This window comes from Scyliorhinus torazame, unplaced genomic scaffold (genome assembly GCF_047496885.1).
Source record: "Scyliorhinus torazame isolate Kashiwa2021f unplaced genomic scaffold, sScyTor2.1 scaffold_172, whole genome shotgun sequence".
NCBI classification, from domain to species: domain Eukaryota; kingdom Metazoa; phylum Chordata; class Chondrichthyes; order Carcharhiniformes; family Scyliorhinidae; genus Scyliorhinus; species Scyliorhinus torazame.
Window position 1 is genome coordinate 382,480 of NW_027307899.1, and position 12,303 is coordinate 394,782.

General features: G+C 43.3%; 2 pseudogenes; both read right to left on the bottom strand.

The window, feature by feature from the left end:
• Positions 1 to 2,362: 2,362 nt before the first annotated feature.
• LOC140405641 (U2 spliceosomal RNA) lies at positions 2,363 to 2,543 on the bottom strand (annotated as a pseudogene).
• Positions 2,544 to 2,799: 256 nt separating this feature from the next.
• LOC140405643 (U2 spliceosomal RNA) lies at positions 2,800 to 2,899 on the bottom strand (annotated as a pseudogene).
• Positions 2,900 to 12,303: the final 9,404 nt, after the last annotated feature.

The window sequence follows — 12,303 nt, forward strand, 5'->3', positions numbered from 1 at the left end:
CTTTCGCAGAGTTGCAGGGCTGAGAAAACTGTTCTGGTCCGCACTGGCCCCGTGATTTTGATGCAGATGCATTGGGGGTGGGTTGGGGGGGGTGGGGAGGTGTAGCACTGGCGTTCGTTGTGGCAGACAGTAGGTGTTGGGGTTGCAGGCCGGTCTTCGCCTGGGTTGTTGCTGCTCGTTACTATCGGGGTTGGTCTGTGACCTTGTTTTCTTCCCGGTCGGTGGTCTGGGGGGTCTGTGCCTCCCGTTCCACGTTGGTGCTTTGCCTCTTTATTTGAGTCCGATTCTTGTCCTGTTTTCCCTCATCGGATGAGGTCTCGGCGCTAAGTGCGCTGGCTGAAAGGTGTCGCTTTTTGCCACTACCCCTCGGGGGGGGGGGTTCTTCAGTTTGTTTTTTTGTTTTCTCTTTCGTTTGTCCCTGTTCACTGTTTCCCAGGGCTCTTTATTCTTTTTCCCATCCTCTTCCTCTTCCACTGAGTGTTCCTCATCAGATGGGGCTGGGTTGTCAGGGCGTGCTGGGGCCTCCTCTTTTTGTTGGGGGCCCTTCTGTTGCTTTTCCGCATTCTGTGCCGTGGTGTCTTTTTCGGTGGAGGGTGTATGCACCTCCTCTCTGTTCGCCTTTTTAACTCCGCTGCTGATGATTTGAGCACATGTCGCCCTGCGTTTCGGGCAGGCCCTGTAAAGATGGCCGGCCTCCCCACACAGGTTGCAGCACTTGTCTTCCTTGGAGTCCTTAGTCATGTGTCCCTCCTGCCTGCAATTTTTGCAGAAGGTCACACTGCAGTTTGCGGCAACATGCCCCGTTTTGCCACAGGTGTGGCATACTCGTGGCAGTCCCACGTAGTAGAGGTAGCCACGATTTCCATCAATGGCGAAACTGGAGGGGGGATGCAGGATGGTTCCGTTGCCGTCTGTTCTCAGAGTCACCTTGATCTGGTGCTCACTTGTCCAGATGCCGAAGGTGTCTTTCACTTGCACGCTGTCACTTTTCAGCTGAGCGTACCTGGCGAGGAACGTGAGCACAGCAGACACGGGGACGTGGGGGTTGTACGTGTGCAGTGTAACAACCCGGCTTTGCTGCGCCGGTAGCGTAAACAGAGGCTCCGCAGTCAGGATCGACAGGGGACTCTGGTTACTTTTTTCCTTGAAGACGTTCAAGAATTTGATGCACGCTGCGACGCTCTTGAAGGTGACATAAAAAAAAAACATTGTTGGGGAAGTTTTGCAAGCAGAAGATGTCTGTTGCTTTAAACCCACAACACTAGAGCAGCACCCGCTTCACGAAGTGTTTCCGGTCCAACGGTGACTCTCCTTCCGTTTTCTGCACTGTGACTCGGACAGTGTTTCGCACTCCCCAGCCTGGTGTACGTGATGCAGCTGCATCCATAGCTCGTACGTTGGATCTGAACTGTATCGGCGTTAGATCCACCAATAGCAGCCGAGCTCCAAACGTTTCCTGTTTGACGACTTCAATCCCTCCGAGTTCTCCAATCCACGATCGACATCGAAATCCTCAGCTTCTCTCTATCAAATGAGACTACACTTAATCTGAGCCAAAAGGCCGAGAAGCGATAACCCATATTTTCCGACTATGGCTCTTGTCCTCCTCGTCCACCGAGATTCAGGTGCACCTTGCTGCGCTCGACTGTGCTTTGGAACTTTTAGTCTATGTTCACTGTTGGTCAAGAGACCTCCAGCATGGCCGAGCACGGTGGAGTCTGTGCATGCAGAACCAGTAAAACACAACAGGGAGACATCGTCTGGCACGTCTTCCACTGTCATCACCAGATGAAATGGAGACGCTGTGAAGGCCCAGTGACACCCAACGCAGGGAGTCGAAGAAACCTCCAGCTTTGCCGAACAAAGGGCAATCCTTGCAAGCAGAAAGTACTGGCGGAATCCAACAGGGGGCAATGTCTAGTCTCCCTGAGCTCCACCCTGGCGTGTTGGATTGTGGAGTCAGGAGAACGAAAAGAGACGCCGTGAAGGTACACCTATATCCAAATCAGGATGCCGTTCCGTCTGTCGCCACACTTCCCTGTTGTGCAGGATGATGGGCGATGGTAACTGAAGTGAGGAGAAGGCAAGTCGGCATCGTGGGGTGAGGGCGAGTGGCCTGTAAGAAGCAGCGGGAAATCTGTGTGGCAGATCAGCTGAAAACGGAGCCTGGCTGCCGCAAGTCCGCGAGTCCATCGGCTCGCAACATTAGTGCACGAAGTGCCCGCCAGCAGAAAAGCTAGCAATGCTTTGGAGCCTGAAAGGCTTTAAATTGGTCAGGATGAGACAACTGGACAAGAGAGAAAAGGGGAAGCCAGGTTTTTTCGCCCTTTTCTGCTTTTGTACATTTTGCTCCCCAAAGCGGGGTGAAGGCACCATTCCTGGAAACATTGCAAGACCAGGTTGATGCGTGGAGCGGAAGGAGCAAGCCCCTGAACCATCTCCGAGTCCCAAAAATCAATTTAATATTCGGTCCCCAGAAAGAGAACATATCAGATATTAAACTGATAAGAAAATATTTATTTTTTTTTAATTCAAAAAAATATACTTTATTCATAAAAATTATCATAAGCATTACAGAACATTTCGAATTGTCTTGTCTGTACATTTCCGTCAGAGCTACACACTGCTTTGACTTTCTTCCATTATATTTTGATATTCTTATACACATATCACTCTTTACATTGCAATTCTTTCTTAAATATTTACATTGTCATGTTTGTTTTATACATTGGAGTGTGAGTGGCCCAGACCAAGTGGGGTTTACACTGTTACCCGCCCCTCGGTGTATATTTGCTGGAAAAACGTTACACATTGGTCTTTCCCCCTTGCGCCTTGGCGGTAGCTGCCCCGATAAGAACAGATACTACACTTGATCTGAGCCAAAACGCCGAGAAGCGATAACCCATATTTTCCGGCTATGGCTCTTGTCCTCCTCGTCCACCGACATTCAGGTGCACCTTGCTGCGCTCGACTGTGCTTTGGAACTTTTAGTCCCTACGGTCACTGTTGGTCAAGAGACCTCCAGCTTGGCCGAGCACGGTGAGTCTGTGCATGCAGAATCAGTAAAACACAACAGGGAGACATCGTTTGTCACGCCGTCCCCTGTCATCGCCAGAAGAAATGGAGACGCTGTGAAGGCCCAGTGACACCCAACGCAGGGAGTCGAAGAAACCTCCAGCTTTGCCGAACAAAGGGCAATCCGTGCAAGCAGCAAGTACTGGCGGAATCCAACAGGGGGCAATGTCTAGTCTCACTGAGCTCCACCCTGGCGTGTTGGTCGTGGAGTCAGGAGAACGAAAAGAGACGCAGTGAAGGTACACCTACATCCAAATCAGGATGCCGTTCCGTCTGTCGCCACACTTCCCTGTTGTGCAGGATGAAGGGCTGTGGTAGCTGAAGTGAGGAGAAGGCAAGTCGGCATCCTGGGGTGAGAGCGAGTGGCCTGTAAAAAGCAGCAGGAAGTCTGTGTGGCAGATCAGCTGAAAACGGAGCCTGGCTGCCGCAAGTCAGCGAGTCCATCGGCTCGCAACATTAGTGCACGAAGCGCCCGCTGGTGGATTAGCCACCATAAATTGGAAAAATAATTGACTACTCTTAATTTTAAGAACTGTGTATTTCATTGTAAAACAGAAAAGAGGCTGTCAGAGACCCCAGAGATTGTCCTACACGGTGAATCTGTGCAGTGCAGAGTCCAGGCGGCTGCAATCCGGTGTCACAGTGGTTTGCACGCTTGCCTCAGAGCGCCAGCAACCCAGGTTCAATTCCAGCCTCGGATGTCTGTCCATGTGGAGTTTGCACTTTCTCTGACACGGCTTCCTCTGGGTGCTCTGTTTTCCTCCCACAGCCCAAATATGTGCAGGTCAGGTGGATTCGCCCTGCCAAATTGCCCTTTAGGTTAGATTGGGTTGCGGGAATGTGGATATGGTGGCGGTCTGGGCTTAAATAGGTTGCTCTTTCCAAGGGCTGGTGCAGAATCGTTGGGCCGAATGACCCGCCTTCCGCACTGTAGGGATTCTATGATTCTATAAAGAATCGTAACCTACATTCGAGCCTGACGTGGGATTCCGAAACAATCCAAGGCGAATGGCACAGGCAGATTGGCTTCTGAAGTACAGCTCGGGTCAGTGGGTGTGGACAGTGGTTGGGAAATGAAACACATACATGTTCGGCAGCAGGGCAGGTGCATGTGTCCGTTGGAGCACCAGGTTAGAACGGAACAGCGAAGTATTGCTCCAGACGATATCTGGATGTGTTCAGCAGAGTGCACTGGGGACACGCAGATCTCGTACAGCTCACCTTGATCTGTTTTTATGAACAATAGAGACAAAAATGACACAGAAAAGTCAGTCCAAAGTATATCTGGACGTAGTGCACTGATGTGTGAACAGCAGTGTGGATAGGAAGGCAGAATTGTCCTTCTGAAGTTCACCAGCTTCTTCAATTTAGAACAGTCGGCTGGATAGGAAAACAATTATTCTTCCTGAGTATTGCTGGATTTGGTGTTGTGTAAAGTCCAGTGGATTGGGACACTAACTAAGGTGGGATTTATGCAGTAGAGCAATTGGGGGCAGAGGATCTATCCATTTCTATCTTTTAAAACAATCTTAATGACGTTGAAGACGTGTTTAAATTCCCCCTAACCTCCTGCAGCTCCAGAAAGATGAATCCCAGCTTCTACACACAACTGGGTTGTCGGACAGCCACATCCATCGTCACAGGGATGTGTGGGGCGGGCGGGACCATGAGGAACGAGGGTTTACTACTGCGCTATCCTTCTCCCAGTTTTACTGGTGCTTCCAGTCCCATTTTCCGTCTGCCTCACAACTAGCGTGCCCCGTCCATCGATGAACTGTTTCATCCCTCAGCTGAGGGCTTGTAGGTGGATAATCCCTGATAGAATGTCTCAAATGCCTCGTAGACATTGTTTAGCTCTGCCACTGGATTCGGTCTGCTGCTTCTAATCTGAGCTATTACCCCCGTGGCTGCCTGCTTTCTCAGCTGGTGAACCATCAGTGGCTGGCTTTATCTCCGTGTTCGTAAAGGGTCTCCCGTGCCTGGCAGAGTTGCTGCACTGCTTCCCTCGTGGAGAGCAGGTCAAAGTCCATTTGTAGCTTTTTCCTCTCCGCCAGGAGTTCTTTGGTCGGGCCCTCAGAGTATCGCCCGCCTACCTCCAGTATGGAGTCCACAACTGTCGCCTCGCCGCCCTCTCTACCTTGTCTCTACGTGCGTTCTAGGCCATGATATCACCCCTGATCACAGCCTTCGTGGCCTCCCAGAACGTGAAGGGCGAGACTTCCCCATTCTAGTTATTAATAATATAGCCATCTGTGGCCTGTGATATTTTCTTGCACAAAGCCTTATGGGCAAGTCGGGCCATGTCCAACCTCCATGTGGGGGGGCGGGGTAGCAGGCATTGAGCAAAAACGCAGTAATCTGGCTGCATATTAATATGGAACCATATTGAAATGGAGCAGCATTAATGTGGCTGGATATTAATATGGAACATTATTAGTATGGAGCAGTGTTAATATGGCTGCATATTAACTTGGAATCGTATTAATATGGAATAGTATTAATATGGCTGAATATTAATATGGAGCAGTACTAATATGGAACAGTATTAATATGGAACCACATCTTCACAGCTCCAGGGTCCCAGATTTGATTCCTAGCTTGGGTCACTCTCTTTGCGGAGCCTGCATGTTCTCCTGGTGTCTGCGTGCATTTCCTGCGGGTGCTCCTGTTTCCTCCCACAAGGCCCGAAAGACGTGCTTGTTAGGTGAATTGGACATTCTGAATTCTCCGTCTGTGTAACCGAACAGGCGCCAGAATGTGGCGACGAAGGGCTTTTCACAGTAACTTCGTTGTTGTGTTAATGTAAGACTACTTATGACAAAGATGATTATTATTAATATGGAATGTGGCTGGGTGTTAATATGGAACTGTATTACTATGGAACAGTGTTAATATATCCGGATATTAATATGACCAGATATTAATATGGAACAGTACTAATATGGAACAGTATTAACATGGCTGGATATTAATATGGAACAGTAATCATATAGAACAGTATTAATATGGAACACTACTAATATGGAAAAGTTATAATATGAACGAGTATTAATATGGAACAGTATTTATATGCTGGACATTAATATGGAACAGTACTCATTTGTAACGGTCTTAAAATGAAGCAGCACTAATAGGGAACAGTATTAATATGGAAGAGTATTAATATGGAAGAGTATTAATATGGCTGCATTTTAATATGGAACAGAATTAATATGGAACAGTATTAAATTGGAGCAGTATTAATATGACTGGGCATTAATATGGCACCGTACTCAAATATAACAGGACTATATGGAACAGGATTAATGTGGAAGAGTATTAACATGGAACAGCATTAATATGGAGCCGTATTAATATGGCTGCATATTAAAATGGAGCAGAAATAATATGCTGGATAGAAATATGGAACAGTATTAATTTGGCTGGATCCCGTTGAGTTTCTGGAAGGGCATATACTGGCCTCGAGAAAGGTTTTTTGTTAGGTCTCCAAAGCAATTCGCTTTACATAAACACGTTTAATGTTTATAAACATGATTTATTATCGGGCACATTTTAAGTCCGATTACAGTAGGGCACTTTTAATTGGTGTGTTATTGTAATGCTCTGTTTAACTAAGGTCTGTTTGACTGTAGGGCACTGTTTAAATACATTTGATTGGCTATAGGGCACTGTTTAAATGCATTTGGTTTACTGGAGGGCACTGTTTAAAAACACTTAATTTCCTGGAGGGCACTGTTTAAATGTATTTGATTTACTTAAGGACACTGTATAAATGCATTTGATTTCATGTAGGGCACTATTTAAATGCTTTTGATTTACTATGGGCACTGTTTAAATGCATTTGATTTATTGTAGGGCACAGTGTAAATGCATTTTATTTACTTCACCGCACTATTTAAACGCATTTGGTTTACTACAGGGCACTGTTTACATTCATTTAATTTACTGTAGGGCACTACTTATATGCATTGGAGTGTTGGGCACTCTTTAAATGCATTTAGTTTACTGTCGTAAACTGTTTAAAAGCATTTAGTATACTGTAGGGCACTGTTGGAATGCATTTGATTTACTGTAGGGCACTTTTTAAATGAATTTAGTTCACTGTAGGATACTGTTTAAATGCATTTGATTTATTGTAGCGCCTGTTTAAAAACATTTGATTTACTATGTCACTGTTTAAATGCATTTGATTTACTGTAGGGCACTGTTTAAATGCAGTTGATTTAACGAAGAACACTGTTTAAATGCGTTTTATTTACAGGAGGGCAATATTTAAATGCATTTGAGTATCGGGCACTGTTTAAATGCAATTATTTTACTGTTGGGCACAAAATGCATTTGATTTACTGGAGGGCACTGTTTAAATATATTTGGTTTACTGTAGGGCTCTGTTTAAATGCATTTAATCTACTCGAGGGCACTGTTTAAATACATATGATGGACTGTTGTGCGCTATTTAATTTTATTTGACTTACTGCAGTACACTGTTTAAATACTTTGGATGTATTCTGGGGCACTGTTTAAATACATTTGATTTACTGTCCGGCACTTTAAATGCATTTGATTTACTGCAGGGCACTGTTTAAATGCCTTCAGTTTGTTGTCGGGCACTGTTTAAATGCACTTGACTTACTGTAGGGCACTGTTTCAATGCGTTTGATTTTGTGTCGGGCACTGTTTAACGCATTTAATTTATTCTAGGGCACAAATTTAAATACTTTTGATTTACTGTCAGGCACTGTTTAATTGCAATTAATTTACTATAAATCACTATTTAAATATATTTGGCTTACTGTAGGGCACTGTTTGAATGCATTTGATTTGCTTCAGGGCACTTTTTAAATGCATTTAGTTTACTGTGTCACTGTTTAAATGCATTTGATTTATTGTAGCGCCTGTTTAAATACATTTGATTTACTGTGTCACTGTTTAAAAACATTTGGATTACTGTAGGGCACTATTTAAATGCATTTGATTTACTATAAAGCACTGTTTAAAAACATTTGGTTCACTGTAGGGCATTGTTTAAATGCATTTGACTAAACGTAGGACACTGTTTAAATGCATTTGATTTACAGTCGGGCACTGTTGAAATGCATTTAATTTACTCGAGGGCACTGTTTAAATACAGTTGATGGACTGTTGTGCGCTATTTAATTATATTTGATTTACTGCAGTGCACTGTTTAAATGCTTTGGATTTATTCTGGGGCACTGTTTCTGGATATTTGATTCACTGTAGGGCACTGTTTAAATGCCTTTAGTTTGCTGTAGGAAAAAGAAAGGGAGAAAGAAAGAGATAGAGAGGAATAAGAAAGAGAGAGAGACGAAAATGAACGAGAGAGAGAGAAGAAATCGAAAAGGTGAGAGAAGAAAGTAGAAAAGAAAGAATAGCCCCAGCAGAACAAAGAGAAAGATAAAGGGAGATACAGACCAGGGGACAAAAATAAAGAGAGAGAGTTTGATCTTCAGAAAATGGCCATGAAAAATGACAGTCAGTTAAAATTGGTAGACGTAAAGGGAAACGTACAGTTGGATGATAGTGATGAGGATAGTGAGAGAGAGCGTCAAAGTTGAAGGCTTTGTTGACATTTATTTAAATATGTCCAAGCATTGCCAAGGTTTGACGAGAAGGAGGTAGAAGCCTTTTTCATTTAATTTGAGAAGGTGGCTAAACAAATAAAATGGCCACAGGACATGTGGGTATTACTGATTCAAACAAAGCTGGAAGGTAGAGCTAGTGAAGTGTTTGCATCACTACCGGAGGAGGTGTCTGGGACGTATGAGGAGGTGACCAAATCCATCTTAGGTGCATATAAACTCGTGCACGAAGCTCACTGAAAATGGTTTAGAAATTTAAAGAAAGAATTTGGTCATACATACATGGAGTTTGAAAGGCTCAAACAAATTAATTTTGATAGGTGGATAAGGGATTGAAAATAGACCAAACGTATGAAGCTCTCAGAGAAATTATACTTTTGGAGGAGTTTAAAATTGAATTCCTGATGCAGTAAGCACTCATGTGCAAGAACAGAGGGTTAAAATTGCGAGATTAGCAGCAAAATGGCAGATGATTATGAATTAGTTCATAAATCAAAGCTTGGTTTCCGACATCAGTTTCAGCCGGTGAGGGATAGAAACTGGGGACATGAGAAATACTCAAGTGGTAAAAGTAAAGGTGATGTGATGGGATATAATAAGGAGAGTGAACCTCAGAGTAAAAACCCAGGAGGGTGGAAGAGACATGAAAAGGTTCAAATGTTTTCACTGTAATAAACTAGGCCATGTAAAGTCACAGTGTTGGTGCTAGAAGAAAAGCGCTGTGAAGGCTGATGTGGTACAACAGGATAAGACAGTGAGGGTAGTTAAAGTGGTAAAGGAAAGCCCAAAAGAAGCGAAGGAGGTGCAAAAGACTGCACACCTGATCAAGAGGTGATTGATCAAATGGTGCCAGATCTCTTTCAAGAATTTCCTTGTGTTGGTAAAGGTTACTCATGTGTATCATGAGGAGCAGGTACAGAAGTCACAATTTTAAGAGATACGGGAGCTAGTCAATCTTTAATGGTAGGAGATGAGAAGTTATGTAGTTTGGGAAGAATGCTGCCAGAAAAGGTGGTAATTTGTGGAATTCAGGGTGAGAGGAGTAGTGTTCAATTATATAAGGTAAGGTTGGTAAGTCCAGTGAAGAGTGGTGAGGTGGTAGTAGGAGTAATAGAGAAACTATCTTGTCCAGGAATACAGCTTATCTTGGATAATGATACAGATGAATCGCAGGTGGGAGTGATGCCCACGGTGGTTGATAATCCAGGGGAAATCAGACAACTGAAATGTTGAAGGATTTTTCCGGATTCTGTAGTTACAAGGTCGCAAAGTCACAGGTTAAGACAGGAGGGGAATTCAGAGAGTGAAGATGAAGTTGAAGTGCAATTATCAGAACCGATTTTTGATCAGATGGGTGACAAAGAAAAAGATCAGGTGGAGGATGAGGCGGATATTTTTAGTTCAGGAAAATTGGCAGAGTTACAACAGAAAGATATAGAACTAAAACGGATGTATCAGAAACATACACGGAAGAGTGTATAACAGAGTGTTATTTCCGTAAAAGTAATGGCATGATGAGAAAATGGAGACCTTTATATATGCAGGCGGATGAAAAGTGGGCAGAAGTTCATCAAGTCGTATTGCCGTTGGGTATGGAATAGAGGTGTTGCGCGTTTCACATGAGGTACCAGCGGGAGGTCATTTGGGAATAAAGAAAACTTGAGCTAAAATACAAAATCAATTTTATTGGCCTGTACGCCAGAAAGATGTAATTAAATGTTGTCAGTCATGTCACACATGTCAGGTGACAGGGAAATCTCAAGCAGTGATAAAACCAGCGCCCTTAATACCCGTTGCAGCATTTGAGGAAGCTTTTACAAGAGTCCTAATTGATTGCGTAGGACAACTTCCTAAAACAAAAAGTTGGAATCAATATCTTTTGACGATAATGGAGGTGTCTACTAGGTTTCCGGAGACCATTCCAGTAACATTACAACTAAAAAGATTCTGGAAGAATTACTTAAATTATTTACTAGCAATAGATGACCCACAGAAATACAACCGGATCAAGGATCAAATTTTACCTCCTGATTATTCAAAGAAGTTATGGATAGTTTAGGAATAAAACAATTTAAATCAACTGCGTACCACCCAGAATCGCAGGGAGTTTTAGAAAGATGGCGTCAGAAATTAAAGACAATGTTAAGGGCTTAGTGTCACGATTATTGAGAGGATTGTGATAAAGAAAGTCCATTCGTACTGTTTGCAATTATGGCTGCACCTAATGAGTCAACCAAATTTAGTCCTTTTGAACTAATTTTTCGTCATGAGGTAAGAGGACCACTTAAATTGATTAAGGAAAAATTGGTGAGTGAGAAATCAGAAATTACATAATTGGATTACGTGTCAAATTTTAGGGAACGATTAAATAGAGCAGGTCAATTGGCGAGACAACATTTAAAAGTTGCACAAAATGCGATGAAACGGGTAGCGGACAAGAAATCCAAAGTTCGTAGTTTTGCCTGTGGAGATCAAGCTTTAGTATTGTTCCAAGTGGGAGGTGAACTTTTAAAAGCTAGGTTTTGTGGACCATATCAGATTGAAAGGAAATTAAGTGAATTGAATTACGTGGTAACAACACCAGATAAAAGGAAGACTCACCGAGTGTGTCATGCGAATATGCTTAAAAGGTGCTTGGAAAGGGAAGGAGAGAAAAAGGTTTTAATGATTTTAACTCAAAATGACCAACCAAATCCAGATGACTGTGAATTTGACATATCTTAAATTAAATTGGAAAACGGGGCTGTTCTTAAAAATTGGGATAAATTGTAGAGTTACCTTCCAGAGGAAAAACGGACTGACCTCAAAGTTATCACATGGGCAAGTTTGTGGACATAAATTGGGAAATACTAAAATGGCTATACATGATGTAGATGTGGGAAATGCTGTTCCAATCAAACGACATCCATATAGACTTAATCCTTTAAAATTGGCTCGGGTTAACAAAGAGATTGAGATTATGCTTTAAAATGGCATAATTGAAGCGGGTTGCAGCCAATGGAGCTCGCCCATAGTGATGATACCAATACCAGACGGTACCCGACAATTGTGTGTGGACAACAGAAAGGTTAATGCAGTTACAAGAACGGGCTCTTACCCTATCCCACGTTTGGCGAATTGAATTTGGAAAGTGGGACAATCAGCTTTTATTTACAAACTGGATTTACTTAAGGGTTACGGGCAGGTATCTTTATCCGAAAGGGCGAAGGAGATTTCAGCTTTTGTGACTCCAGATGGAGTATAACAATTCAAAGTTATGCCATTTGGCATGAAAAACGCCCCAGCCACGTTTAAATGGTTAACTAACAAAGTTGTTTCAGGATTACCCAATTGTGTGGTATACATCGACGATCTGATAATTTTCAGCCAGACATGAAAAGAACAGTTGAAACGTCTGATGGAATTATTCCATCGACTTCAGGAGGCGGGTTTGGTGATAAACCTAGCCAAAAGTGAATTTGGAAAAACCCAAGTTACTTTCATTGAGAAGTTTCCGGTACCCTCACACATAGGGAAATAATGTGATTTCTTGGCATGAGTGAATTCCATCGAACATTTAAGTAAAATTTCATGTTGAAAGTGACTGTCAATCGAGAAGGGCTTCAGTTGAAGGAAGAAGAACAAAAAT